The sequence below is a fragment of the Canis lupus genome, chromosome 3, assembly GCF_003254725.2.
Source record: "Canis lupus dingo isolate Sandy chromosome 3, ASM325472v2, whole genome shotgun sequence".
NCBI lineage: Eukaryota > Metazoa > Chordata > Mammalia > Carnivora > Canidae > Canis > Canis lupus.
Window position 1 is genome coordinate 52,450,730 of NC_064245.1, and position 13,060 is coordinate 52,463,789.

A 13,060-nucleotide genomic window follows, 5' to 3' on the forward strand; every position below is an offset into this window, starting at 1 on the left:
GGTCAGAGGTTTCATGGAAGACTTTCAGTCACAATCATAAATACACTCAAGAGAGCAGAGTATTACAGGTAGAGGGACTGTCAGTGCACACAAAGGCAGGGACTGAGTGGTGCCAGAATCTGGGCCTTGGGGAAATGGAAGACATCTAGGATGGCAGGAATGTTGGGTTCACAGAAAGGGCGCAATGGGTCATGTTACTAGGCATGGGCGGTAGCGAGGGGGCTTGTTTGCCCCTGGGGAACTTGGGGCTTTCTCCTGAAAGTAGTGGAACCCCGCTGAAGGATTTCAAGCACAGAGGAGACATCATCAGGCTGACATTTTAAAGATTTGATTGATTGATTGATTGATGATTGATTTTACAGAGAGAAAATGTGCACATGCATGTGAGTAGGGGGAGGTGCAGAGGGAGAGGTAGAGAATCTTGAGTAGGCTCCACACCCAGTGCAGAGGGCTCAATCACACAACCCTGAGATCATGATCCAAGTTGAAACCAAGAGTTGGTCGCTTGACTGACTGAGCTGCCCGAGTGCCCCCAGCCTGACATTTTAGAAGGCTCTGTGCCCAGTGGTATGGATGACATACCACTGGACACTACTTGGGATGCCTGGGTGGCTCAGCAGTGGAACATCTGCCTTCAGCTCAGGGTGGGATTCCGAGATCCAGGCCCATATTGGGTTCCCCACAGGGGCCTGCTTCTCCTTCTGCCTATGTCTCTGTCTCTCTCTGTGTCTTTCATGAATAAATAAATAAAATCTTTTTTTTTTAAAGGATACTTCTGAAATCATGGTAGGGTGGTCCATACCTTAGGCTGAGACTTGGCTCTAGTAGTTTCTAGATGTGTGACTTGGAGCAAGTTACTTACCCTCTTTGAGTTTTGCCTTCAGAAGTGCCTGGCACATAGTAGGAGCTTAGTATGTATTTGTTGAGTGAATGAATGTCAAGAACCCTCAAAACTTAGGACCAGATTGAAAGCAGATCACCATGCCTGGGTGGCAGAGATGCTCCTGCTGCTGGAGGTGAGAGTCTGGGGAGGGGGGGATATCTCAAAGATTCCACATCCCCAGCCCTGCCTGCATAGCGTCTCATTTCCACTTGCTCTTTTCCCATTCACCCTTGGAACATCAGATCCTTGGGCCTGATGAGAAAGGGCTTTTATTTCTTAATTTTCTGAGGTCCTAAAAAAATGAGAGGGACCCTGGCTGAAAGGAAAGCCACAGATGGGAAGGGTGAGGCTGGAAGTAGACTAGACTGTCATTGCCATGGGACAAGAGGCACAGCTTGCCTGGCTGCAAGAACCTTGAGGAAGGTCCTGAACCTGCTCCATCCACCTCAGTCTCCAAGGGACCTTCTCTAAAGGGGTCAGGATAGTAGACTCTCTGGGATGCCTGGGTGGCTCAGCAGTTTGGCACCTGTCTTCGGCTCAGGGCCTGATCCTGGAGTTCTGGGATGGAGTCCTGTATTGGGCTCCCTTCATGGAGCCTGCTTCTTCTCCCTCTGCCTGTGTCTCTGCCTCTCTCATGAATAAAAAAATAAAATCTTTAAAAAAAAAGTATAGTAGACTCTCAACCTCAGGTAGGAGAGGAGATGACTTTAGGCCTGGCATCCAGCTGCTCACTCACTGATATTCCCACTTCCATGAGCGCCCGGTTTCTGGTTCTTGATGGGTGGGAGGGCCCTGTGCACATGAGCAGGTGCTCTGCGTGGAGTTTGAGAGGCAGAGAGGAGCCGATCGGCAGGGAAGAGCTGCCCAGGCGTCCGTAGACCTGCATCCCTGTCCGGTCTATCCAGACCCCAAACCCGCAGGTCCATGCCGAAGGGAAAGAGCTCCCCTAGGCGGGGCGGGAGGCCACTCCGCCCAGCCTCCGCCGCCTAAGCCCTGCGCGCCTGCATCTCCCAGGAATGACCGCCAGAGAGCGCTGTTGGACAGCGTGCAGAGCGGCGCTCTGGGACCGGAGAGCCGCGAGGTCAGGACTGCAGACCCGAGTCCCTGAGACGGGTGGGGAGGACGGAAGGAGGAGGACAAGGGGTGGAAGCCTGGGAGACCCTCAGGGGTTCCTCTGTCCTGCAAGAGCCTTAGCGTAGTCCGACCAGGCCTTGGAGGTGCGCGGGCTTCACACTCCCCGGCTTCAGATCTGGAACGGGGGTGGGGGGATGGGGAGGGCTGCCTGGGGGGCATGCAGGGAGGCACCGCAGAGACCTCAGGGGAGGCCAGTCTGGCTTCCTCCGCTACCCATTTAGGCCGTGGCCCTAGGGGTGGGAAGTCTCCCCACCCCTAGTTTCTTGCGGTCTTGGCCTAGGGGTCCGAGTTGGGGGGGGGGGGCTCTGGAGCGGTAACTATGCAGCGGTGGCCGCCCTCCCTCCCTGTCCAGTGTTCTTCCTCTGCGGCCCCGTGCCCCCATAGGCGACCTTTCTCGAGTGAGGGGTCCCACCCTAGTACCCCCACCCCGCCCTGCCCCTGGGCTCCTCTGAGGCTCTGCCTTGGAGCTTAGCTCCTGGGGAGGGCATGGCCGTTTCTTGAACTGGACAGGGCGGCCTGACCACTCACCTGAGTGTCCTTTAGGGCTGGGCATCTATCGATGCTTGCCCTAGACTCAGTGACCCCATAACCCCGGAGTAGGAGGGAGAGGATGGGGGCTGAGCGAAGGAATCTCCAGCTCCCAAAAAAAGATACATTAGGGGATCCCTGGGTGGCGCAGCGGTTTGTCGCCTGCCTTTGGCCCGGGGCGCGATCCTGAAGACCCGGGATCAAGTCCCAGGTCGGGCTCCCAGTGCATGGAGACTGCTTCTCCCTCTGCCTGTGTCTCTGCCTCTCTCTCTCTCTCTCTCTCTCTCTCTCTCTCTCTGTGACTATCATAAATAAATTTTAAAAATTAAAAAAAAAGATACATTAGCAACAACAGACCCTTTCCTGGACATTCCTCCTAAGGATGCTGGCACCTCTGAACCTCGGTCTTAAGTGGGTTCAAGCTGAAAGTGCAGTCTCTTCTAGGCCTTTCACTAGCTCTGAGAGCACACATCTTTGTTCAGGACCTGGGGGACACTCACAGAGGCACACAGTGAGGCACAGCGTACTGGAGCTCCATCCCCCAGGTGGACAGCAAGGGGTTGAACTCCCTGGGGGACTCACTGTCACTGTCTCCGGGGGTCCTGCGGCAGGATGGTGGGAGAGGGAGCGCGGTGTTGGAGACAGATAGCCCTGGCACCAGCCCTGGCACCCTAGGATCCTTTGATCCTTTTCCCAGCTGGGGAAGAGTAGCTATGCTGGTGAAACTGGCCTTTGAGGACAACATAGGGCTGGCACTCCCCCGAAACTGGACTGCCTCCTTTCATTCCCTTAACTCAGGGAAGCTTCCCTTAACTGGAAGCAGGGATCTGGCCCCTGAGGGAAGAGGAAGGGGAAATCCAGGCTGTAGGAAAGCAGCTTGGAGGCTGGAGAGGTAGAAGGAAGTGTGCCGCTGACTGTTCCCTCAACCTCCATTGCGGTCAGGGCTACTGCTTCCCCAACAGCTGCTCAGCAGGTCCAAGCACCAAGGGGCAGACAACAGGATTTGGACAGGACTCTAATGAGGGTGTGAAGGCCTGGACAGAGTCAACCAAAATCATAGTAGGCCTGCACTTGTGATCCAGTCCCTCCAACCAGGGTGAGACCCAGATAACCCTGTCGTGGACCAGCAGCATTCTGTGACTCTGTGGCGGCATCCAAAAAAGGCAGCTGAGGGCGGGAGTGGAGAGGATGGGAGGGGGCTGCTGGCGCCCGGTTTGGCGGGCGCCTCAATGGGCCGCAGGGGCCAGAGCAGCGGCCTAATGGATTCAGGCCTGCCGGGCAGAGGCGCACCCGCCCGCCCGCTCCAGCTCTCAATAGCGGACAATGGAGTCCCGGGGTGACCTGAACAAAGAATTTGGAAGTAGTTAAACTGCAGAACACGTTCTGGGCCTGGGTGCCTCCTTTCAAAGAGAGCGAAGGGAAAAGAAAAGAAAGCCCTGGGGGGTGGGGGGGTTTGAGAGAATGCCCAGGGGAAAAGTTGGTAGGTCGCCCTAGTTGCCGCCAGCTACCAGACGCCAGGAATTCAATAGGATATGGGGGGAGGGGGGAGTGGCCCAAGTCTGCCTGACCACAGGGAGAGGCTGAGAAAGTGCTCCGGGAGATGACCGGGGTTCCCCAGACTCCCCATCCCCCTCAGACTTGCATTTTGGGTCAGGCTCTGAAGCTAGGCTGCCCAGGAGGCCTGGGAGAAGCTTCTCTGGGCTTCGGGGGCTGGAATAAGGGTCAAAAGGTGGAGAAGGGGAAAGGAGTGTGTGGGTCCTGTTCTGGTTCCCCAGCAGAGACTGTAAATGTAGTCTCCCTGGGTCTAACGCTGGGTCTCTGCGAGGCCTCTCTGGCATTATCTCTCTAGACAGGTTTCTCTTTCTGATCCCTTTCTCAGAATTTATTTTTGTTCTTCCTTTCCCAACCAGTTTAGAAAGGCTGGGTATCCCCAGCCTGTTTGCTCTCCCCACCTCATACAAGCAGCAATCTAGATTCTTCTAATGAGAATATTCTCTTTTTTCTTTTCTTTTCAAGTCAGGCTTCTAGGTGTAGAAATTAAGGCCAATTGTTATTATCTCTTATATTTTTTCTGAACTTTCCAATTTTTCTACAACGAGCACAGTCACAAAATGGAAGAAGGGGAAGAAATTTAGAAAAGTAGTGAGTTACACTGATATCCAACCAATTTAGAAGAGGAGAATCTGGAGAGATTATGGAGACCGAAGGAGTAAGTAAAATGACAGGAGAAATGGTCAGGAAAGACATTGGGGTGGGGCATGTGTATTAGAGGGGGAGACATCCTCTTTCCCTCTCCGAGCCCTTTCCTCAAGTTGCTTAGAAAAGAGAGAAGTAGGGAAGAAGAAAAAAGCCGTAAGGGCCACTGCTTCTTGGAAGCGCTGCCTCTGGAATCGGAGCTAGATAGCACGCCCCAGCTAGGCGGTTCCCTCCGGTGGGAGGCGCTCGGTTTGCAAGGAGTTAACAGCGTTGCTCGTGAACTTGGCCTGTCTGTCTGGCTCGTGATGGATGGTGAGACTCGCTGACAAGTTCAGCCGGAGGGACCTCCCCTGCTGTGGAGGCGGGAGAAACACGTAGGCGGAGGGGACCCTGGGCGAGCGGCCGGGACGCGCGGGTAAGACTGTGGTTTGGCGAGGGAGGGCGACCGACAAGGCGCCTTGACCACTCGCCTCCTCCCCTGGAGCCTGCCTCTACCATCCTGAAGCACCAAAGTTTCCCGGAGCTTCGCGCAGTAAGTCCCACCAGCCCCTGCCTTCCCTTGCGGGTGCCGCGGAGCGGTGGGAAGCCGGGCGTCGGGAGCCAGCCTCTCGGGAGGGCGAGTTCAGCATTTGGACAGCGGCTCCGGGGCGCCGTCCGCCCAGCGCTCCGAGTTCGCAGGTGCACCGCCCAGGGCGGGTGGGGGAGGGGGAAGGCAGCACTGGGTCTTGGAGAAGCCGGACCGAGCCTGGAGGGTACCCTCGCTCCGAAAGGCACACCTTTCTCCTAGCTAAAATATCCCTTCCCAGCTTCCATGGGGTCCCCGGGACCGGTCAGTCCGGCGTGGATACCCTCAGCCGAACCAACACTTGCTTAGAGCCAACGCTTGCAGCCCGGGGGGTAGACGCCCCCATCTCCTTAGCTCTCCATTCTCCCCAAAGCAGCCTGGATCCCTGAGCTCAGAGCTGCCTGCGAGGCTTCCAACCCGCTGCTCGCCGCCACCTCCCAGGTCGTTGGTCGCTCTGGACGAGCCTGGCAGCGCGCGGAGGCGGGGGCGGGGGCGGGGGAGGGGGAGGGTGCGGGTGGGAACGGAAGGCTTGAATGGCGCCGCGACTCCCCGGGCAAAGCTGGGAGGCACGCGGGGCGGGGGAAGGAAGCGCGGGGCGCGGGGCTGGGCGCCCCTCGCAGCTTGCCTCCGCCCCCTCCATTCCGCACTGGTCCGGGCGAGGGGAGGGGGGCGGGGGGAGCCGCGCTGACGTCACTGCGGGCCGTGCCCGCCCGAGAAGGCGGCGCTGGGAGCCGCTCAGAGCCCCGAGAAGCCGCGCGCCGCCGGGAGCCCCCGCACCGCCGCTGCCGTGCCCGCCTCCCGCGGCTCCCGGCCATGCGCCCGCCGAGGCAGGGGCTCCCGGAGAGCGGCGGGAGCCGGGCCTGAGCCCGCGACCGCGCCTCATCAGGGGCCGCGGAGCTGCGGTCCCCGCAGCCGCCCCACCCCCGCCGCTGCCTCGCGGGCCCCCGGCCCCCTTCCCGGTCCGTAAGTGCCGCCGCCTGCTGTGTCTCCGTGAGGCTGGGGAGCGGGGGCTAGGGCGCGAGGGCGGTAGCAGCACCGGGGAGCTGGTCTGGACTGGGAGAGGGGGCTGGGGCATCCCTGCTCTGCCCCCTCGGGCGGCTCGGGCGGCTCGGGGCTTCCCGTCGCTGGCGGGGTGAGGGGTGCGCTCTGACTGCGGGCGGGGGGCAGGGCTCAGCCTCTGGGGCCGGACCCCACATCCCCAGCAAATCGTCAAGGCCAAGGTCAAGGGTCATGGGGCAGTGGGAAGCGCCCAGAGGTGAGGACTTCGGCCTTTCGGGTGTGCAGAAAGGGGAGGGGCGAGGGGCCCATGGAAGTTCTGGGACTGCAGACCGGTTTACCAAAAAGGAAAGAATGTTTCCAAAGTGAGGTTCCCGGGAGTCTCCGGACCGCCCCCTTCCTCACCTCTGCCCCTGACTCTCTTCTTTCTTTTCATCTCCTCCCTAACAAAAAATAATAACCCAGAAAGTGGCTTCCTGAAAAAAAGAAAATTTAAAGAAATAATGCAACACACAGCACCCACTCTAGACAAGATTTATGGTACACTTTCCCCCTCTGTAATGGGAAGTTGTTGGGAAAGCCTTTCTGCTCTGCTACTCCCCCCTGCCCCCTACCTCCCGGCATCGCCCCCCCTTCACCCCGCACCCCTTGCCTGAGAACAGGCCTCTCAGATCTGTTGGAGGGTGTCTCTGCAGCCTCCTCCAGCCAGCCCAGGCTCCAGTGAGCTTGGGAAGAATGAGGGCAGTAGTGGAGGATGAGGCTGTGGAGGGGGGCTTCTCTGGGAGACGGCAGTGGGGGAAGAATCCAGGCTTGGCCCCGGCAAAACAGAGTGGTAGCAGAAGCTGAGAGACTCTGTGGGGTCAGGTCATGGGAGTAGTGCATACATTCAGAAACACACGATCCCAGTCCTGAGAAATTCAGGTGCCAGGGCTGAAAGCCTGCTGTCTCCTGGAGGAGATATGGATTATTTAGCTGCAGAGAGGGAAAGGATAGAGTTTGAGGGACTGGCTTTTAATCAAGGGACAGAGGCCAGAGGGTTAGGTAGGCTAGGTGAGCACTGAGGGGGCAGGTGTCTTGCAAGGTTCAAATGCAGGAGCTTCCATTAGCAATGCCAGCTGCTGCAGACCCCAGGGGAGGGGTGCCGTTGTTCCCAGGCCTTTTCAGTAGAGGTGTTTCTGGGTTTCTGCCCAGCCTGAGCCTCCTGGGCCCACACCCTGCATGCCTGAGCCTCAGCTTCTGAGAAAAGGGAGGCCAGATGTGGGAGCCAGAGAGGGCACTACAGCCTAGCTGACCATGTGAATAGGAGAGTGGGTGTGGATTCCTGGGGACCCTGGGTGCAGGGAGCTGGGTCCATCTGGGTCCAATTAGTTCAGCGCTGGATGTCCAGAATCCACACAATAGGAAGACAAGCTTAGTCAAAACGTAGGCCTGAGGGAGGAACAGGGAAGGAGGGAACAGTGGGAATAGGCACCCTGGATCTACCTTGGATTGTGACTGGTGATACTGTCCTCCAATGGAGGAAGGAGCTCCATTGGTCTCAGGCTCCCAGCCTCTGGACCAGGGCAAGTCTAGTCACAGGATATTGGGTGCCTGCACAGAGCTGTTGGCTAGTCACAACTGCTCACTCTCCTTCTATGTAACCCCTTAATTCACTGTGTCCTAAATGGGGGCTGGGGCACACTCCTGTGGGTAATCATAGGACCCTGCACTGATCTGTGTAACCACCAACAGGAAACAGGGACGGGCCAAAGCCAGCTTGGACCCCAAGCAGCTGAGGTCCCCAGTGGTTACAAGACTGCTCATAGAAACAAACGTGTGCACAGGCAAGCTATCTGCCACCTGCCTTAGATTGGCTGCTAGATGGGCATTTGGGCCAAGTGTGTGTGTGCTTGTGTGTGTGTGGGTGAGTCAGTGTTGTAGTTGTAAGAATCTGAAGGGGTACAGGGCACACTGTGGCTGCAGCAGGAATGGGCATTGCTATAGATACAGCTAGGGAGGTGGGGGCCAGGATCCTTTCTGTCCTTTGATAGAGGTTTGAATATGAAACATGGAGTCTCTAGCCCTTGGTAGACATGCCCAGGAGGAAAGCCTCCTCTTGAGGAGACACCTGCGACTGGGGCTCTCCCTCTGGCTGCTGTTACTTTTTGCTGGTAGCTGCTGGTGTCCCTGGATCTCACGTTTGGGGAGAAATGAGGAAGTTTGGGGCAAATGGAGTGGTGGAGAGAGAGGTCCGGTAGCCGGTTCTCAGCACCGTGGCCAGGGCCAGCCACCACCATCAGCGTGTTGCTGTCAGCACCCAGCATTCAGGCAGACCCAGTGCCTGCTTTCCATTGATCTTAGGGCCTGTACTGCAGCGCATGGGCCAAGGCTAGGCGCTTGGTTTGGGACAAAGTGCATAGAACGTGCAGATGAGAGGGAGATGGGCCAGGGTTAATGGGGTCCTCGTCAGTCCTGTTTGGAATGGGCCTGCCCAGCATCCTGCCACCCTCATCTGATGGTGCCAGATGAGGTGTCCCTCCACCCGGCATCAACCTGGACCATTTCCTGGCCCCTGTCTAAATTGAGCTAAGCTGTGGAGGCCAGACACCAGGCCACAAAGACTGCAGCCAGTCCTGACCCACCAGAGCAGTGTTTTCCCTGCACCCTCCATCCTCAAGGCCAGGATCCTACATCCTCACCGTGGCCTCCTTCATGGGAGTGGTGCCATGATGGCCAGGTGCTGAAGGTGGAGGTGGAAGGATTCCAAGACAGTCCCACTGAAGCAGAGCACAGAAGCCCCCAGCCAACCTCACCTGCTCCCCACCAAGGGACTCAGTTTCCCAAAAAGGGTAGCAGAGATGTGGCCTTGATGATGGTGGCCTCCCGTGCATTTGAATTGGATCCAAATCGGGCTTTTAATTCTTTCTCCCAGGGCCCCCACTCCCCTCAGCTTGCCAGTCGGGCCTCCGGCGCCGCTGTGTTACCGTGAGCCTCGCTGAGGAGCCATTTTGTGCAGCATCCTGCTTAAATCACACTCGGAGGGGCTCCCTCCTCGCTCTCTCTCCCCCCTTGCTCCCTCTCTCCCTTCCCTCTCCCGCAGGTGAACCTTGCTTCTCCGCCCCTTCCCGCCTCCGCAGCCCCACCCTTCCCACCCCGGGTGGCCCAGAAGAACTGGGGCTCAGGAGGCCACCCCCACATACACCAAGAAGGGGAGACAGTGCAGGTTCCTGGAGCTGCAGGAGGAGGGGAAGCAAGGGGCGCCTCCCAATTATGGTAATCCTTTGGAATTAACTGTCTCGGGCCCAAATTCGGGTGGTTCCTTCCCCAGGGCTGCTGCCTGCTTCTCCATTTCTCCACTGTTGCCGCTCGGTCTGGCTCGTGTTTGCCTTCTGGAAAAAGGAATGTGTATGCAAAATGGGATTTGGAGGGAGATATGTAAATGCCAGGTCTGGTCTGGCACAAGCCGGCTGGGATGGGAGTGGGATATAGGCTGCCTTGGATTTAGGGTCAGGATGAAAATAGAACAAACCTGAAATATGTGGTGGGGCAACGGGAACTTGACAAGATCAGGAAATTGACAAGATGGAGATGTGTCATTTTTAGGGAAAAATAGGGGAGTAAAGGATATTTAGAGAAATCATGAAATCCTTTCCAAACCAACCTCTTTTGCTCTCTTCTTTGGAACCCATTCTGCAGGGATTTGCCTAGCTCAGAGTGGCTAGGTGCCCAAGGCCCTACTAAGATGTACCCTCATAGGTATCTCTGCCCAGCCTTACAGTGGTCCTCACAGACCACAGCAGTAGGAGTCCCCTGGGTGGAAAAAAACCCATGTGTATTAGACCACCAAAAGCTGGAAATTCACCTGCCTGTGTTGCTCCTGGATCTCCCTCTGTGTCTTGGACTGAAATTTTTTTCTGGGGGCATCTGAGAGCAAAGATATCACATTTTTTCATATTTAATCTTGTGCATCCTGAGGATGAGTGGCAGGGGAAGGTGAATCCCAGCACCCAAGGCTGAAGGGTAGCCACAGCATTAAGGAGGAAGAGGGTGATGGTTGGGGTGAGTGAGAAGAAGGCTGCAATAGGGCCTCTCCAGGTCTGCTGTTAGGCTCAGTTGGGGGTGATCCCGGGAGATCCAGCGTGGATCCCTTTTCCCTGTTGACCCACTTGCCAGTGAGTAGGTCAGGTGTGTGCGGAGAGCCCTAGGAGGAGGGCTGAGGCTGGCTTTGTGTTTTCATTTTTCGGTGAAACGTAAATTTAACCAGCAGCCTAGTTCATCTGCGAGCGGACACAATCGGCTGTACCTTCCTAGACGTTTCAAGAGAGGAGGGACCCAGCAGCTGGTACTGGGCACCCGGGCCTGGCCCGAGCGTAGCATAGCTCGGGAACACTATGGGTGGGACACCGATCCTCACGCTTGGTTCCTGCCTCCACTCTCAGTTTCCGCGCGTGGGCTGGTGCTGGAAGGTGCTGAGCGTGGGGAGAAGAAAAGGGAACCTAAAGGTGAACCGGCTCTTACCCTCGGCTCTAGGCATCCCAGGTGCGCGCTTGGCCGCCCTGGAGAGACCTTTACCACGCCCCACCACGTGTGCCCCCAGACCTCATCACCGCAGGTCCCTAACTGATGGTTCGCGGTGGCTGCCAGGCTCCCTGGGACTTGGGGAAGGCAGAGGAGTTTGGGGGGAAGGCCAGACGGTGCGCACCCAGGAGCGCAGCCCCACCGCTTTTGAGGGCAGAGTAGGCGCCCTCTCGGCCTCCGGGAAGGAAAGCCGTGAACGCCGAGGCCATTGTAAGGCTGGGTGGTGCGGAGCGCGGGAAGGGGGCTGGGATTTGAATGAGAGCCTGTGATTGGCGGATCCCTGGACTGACGTCACTTCCCCGCGGGGCGATTAGCGTGCGAGAGGAGGGCTGGCGGTCCAGTGCGCTGGGGGCGGCCGCGGCGCCCGAGGCTGGCGAAGCGCGCGGCGCGGGTGCCCTCCGTGCGCCCCGGGACGCCGTCGGAGCGCGCTGCCGGCGCCGGTGCCCGGACGCACGCAACGGGGAGCCGGGGAGGAACGCGCTAGGAAGGCGAGGGAGGGCGGGAGAGAGGGAACTGGGCGGGGGCTGCCGCCCTCGGCTGTGGGAGTCAGTGTGTCTGTGTGTCTGTCGGTCCCCTCTGGCTCTCCGCGTGCGCCTGGGGCTCCGGGAGCGGCGCCCGCTCCGGTTCCCGCTCCCAGAGGCAGCGGCACGTGGGGCCCACGGCGCGGCAGCGGCGGTGGCGAAGGGAGGCCCGTTTCTCTCTTTGGTTATCTAGCTGTATGAGTGCCACAGAGCCGTCATAAAGCTAGATAACCGAAAGTAGAAATGACTCTCACAACTTCTGCGTGCGAGCGCCCGCCCCGCTGGCCGCCCCGGCCCGCACGAGCCGGAGGAACCCAGAGGAGCCCAGTGCCGGCCCAGCGGACTCCAGCCCGGCGGAGCGGCCGCGCCCGGACCAGGTACCTGACCTCGGCTCTCTCTCCAGGGACACTTTCCGTACCCTGGAGGAACTTGCCAGCCTTTCCCCTACTCCTCCTCTTTCTCCGCCCCCCACTCCATCCCCCAGCGCCGGCGCTGGAACCCCAAAGTGGAGAGGACCGGGGGAAGGGAGGGGGCTGGGGTTGCAGAAGGGTCGCTGGCGGGGAAGGCACCAGCCTTGCCTTCACCCCATAAATCAGGCTGGAACAATCCTCTCCTGGAGCTGCGGACGGGGATTTTGGGATGCAAATGCGATGGGAGAGAGACGGCGGCCGGTAGGGGGTGGGGGTGGGGGGATTGAAGGGGTGGGCAGGGGGCTGCCCCGCCGCTAACAAAGCGGCCTTTATCGAATTATTCGACGAGTCAGCCCCTGAGCGCCATTAGCATACGGCTTGGGGGTTGCCGGAGCTTCGCCCCTCGGTGAGGTCAAGTTCTTGATAATTTGATCACTTTTCACGGGCTCTGGCAGCTGCCTTTGTGTGCAGTTGGGGGGTCTGTGTGCAGCGTGAAGCGGAGCAGAACTGGCGAGGAGTGCGCTCAATGGCTAGGGGCCGAGGCGGGGGCCTCCCTCCCCGACGGGCCGGCCCTGCCCTGCATACAAACCAAGCTCCGGCGGGCGGGCGGGACCCAGCCCAACCCCGCGCCACCTCTGCACCAGCGGCGGCCAGACCACTCCCGCCCGCGCCTCCTCAACTTCCCTGAGTGGTTAAGGTGCAGCCAGGCTCCCAGCGTCACTCAACCACCCCCCCCCCAACATAAGATGTATTACAATGTCTAGCAAATAAAAAAGCAATTGGGGGAAATCTGCATTCGGTTTCCATGGCAACCCAATGCAGCACACCCGGCCACTCAGGCTCCCAGCCCCTCTTGGCTGGGTGTGGGGAGTGGGGCTGCCCCTGATCACTGTTGGAGGATCTGGGTCCCACATAGCAAACAGTGCTGGCTGGGGTCCCTCTTGAGGTTCTTGCCTACCTCCAGGTTTCTGTCTTCCCTGACACCTCAACTTGTCCTGAAGCTCAGGGCTCCCGAAGCTTGGGAACCACCTAGGCTGCTGGCTGGCGATGAGTGGTTGTAGAGCCAGCCCTGAGTGCTACCTTAACCTTGCCTTAGGAAAGAAAGGATCCAATATAGATTCAGCCCCCACTCCTGGTTTGGAGGGATCTCAAGGTATATGGGGTTGTGAGTGATGTGATGAGCAATCTGGAAGGGACTTGAGCCACCACCCAGACATGACCCTCCATCATCACCTTGCCCCTATATACACCAGGAAACATGTGGAAGACG

The 13,060-nt window shown here is 58.5% G+C and overlaps 1 long non-coding RNA gene across 8 annotated transcripts in view; it reads left to right on the plus strand.

Moving 5' to 3' along the window:
• The first annotated feature begins 5,085 nt into the window (after positions 1-5,085).
• Positions 5,086-13,060, plus strand: part of LOC112653397 (uncharacterized) — a 34,708-nt gene continuing 26,733 nt past the window's right edge. Inside the window, exon 1 of one of the 8 annotated variants that reach the window (XR_007409879.1) lies at positions 5,086-5,273. This is a non-coding gene — a long non-coding RNA (uncharacterized LOC112653397). The remainder of the gene's footprint in view (positions 5,274-13,060) is intronic. The other 7 variants (XR_007409880.1, XR_004814460.2, XR_007409878.1 and 4 more) reach the window with 7 other exon arrangements.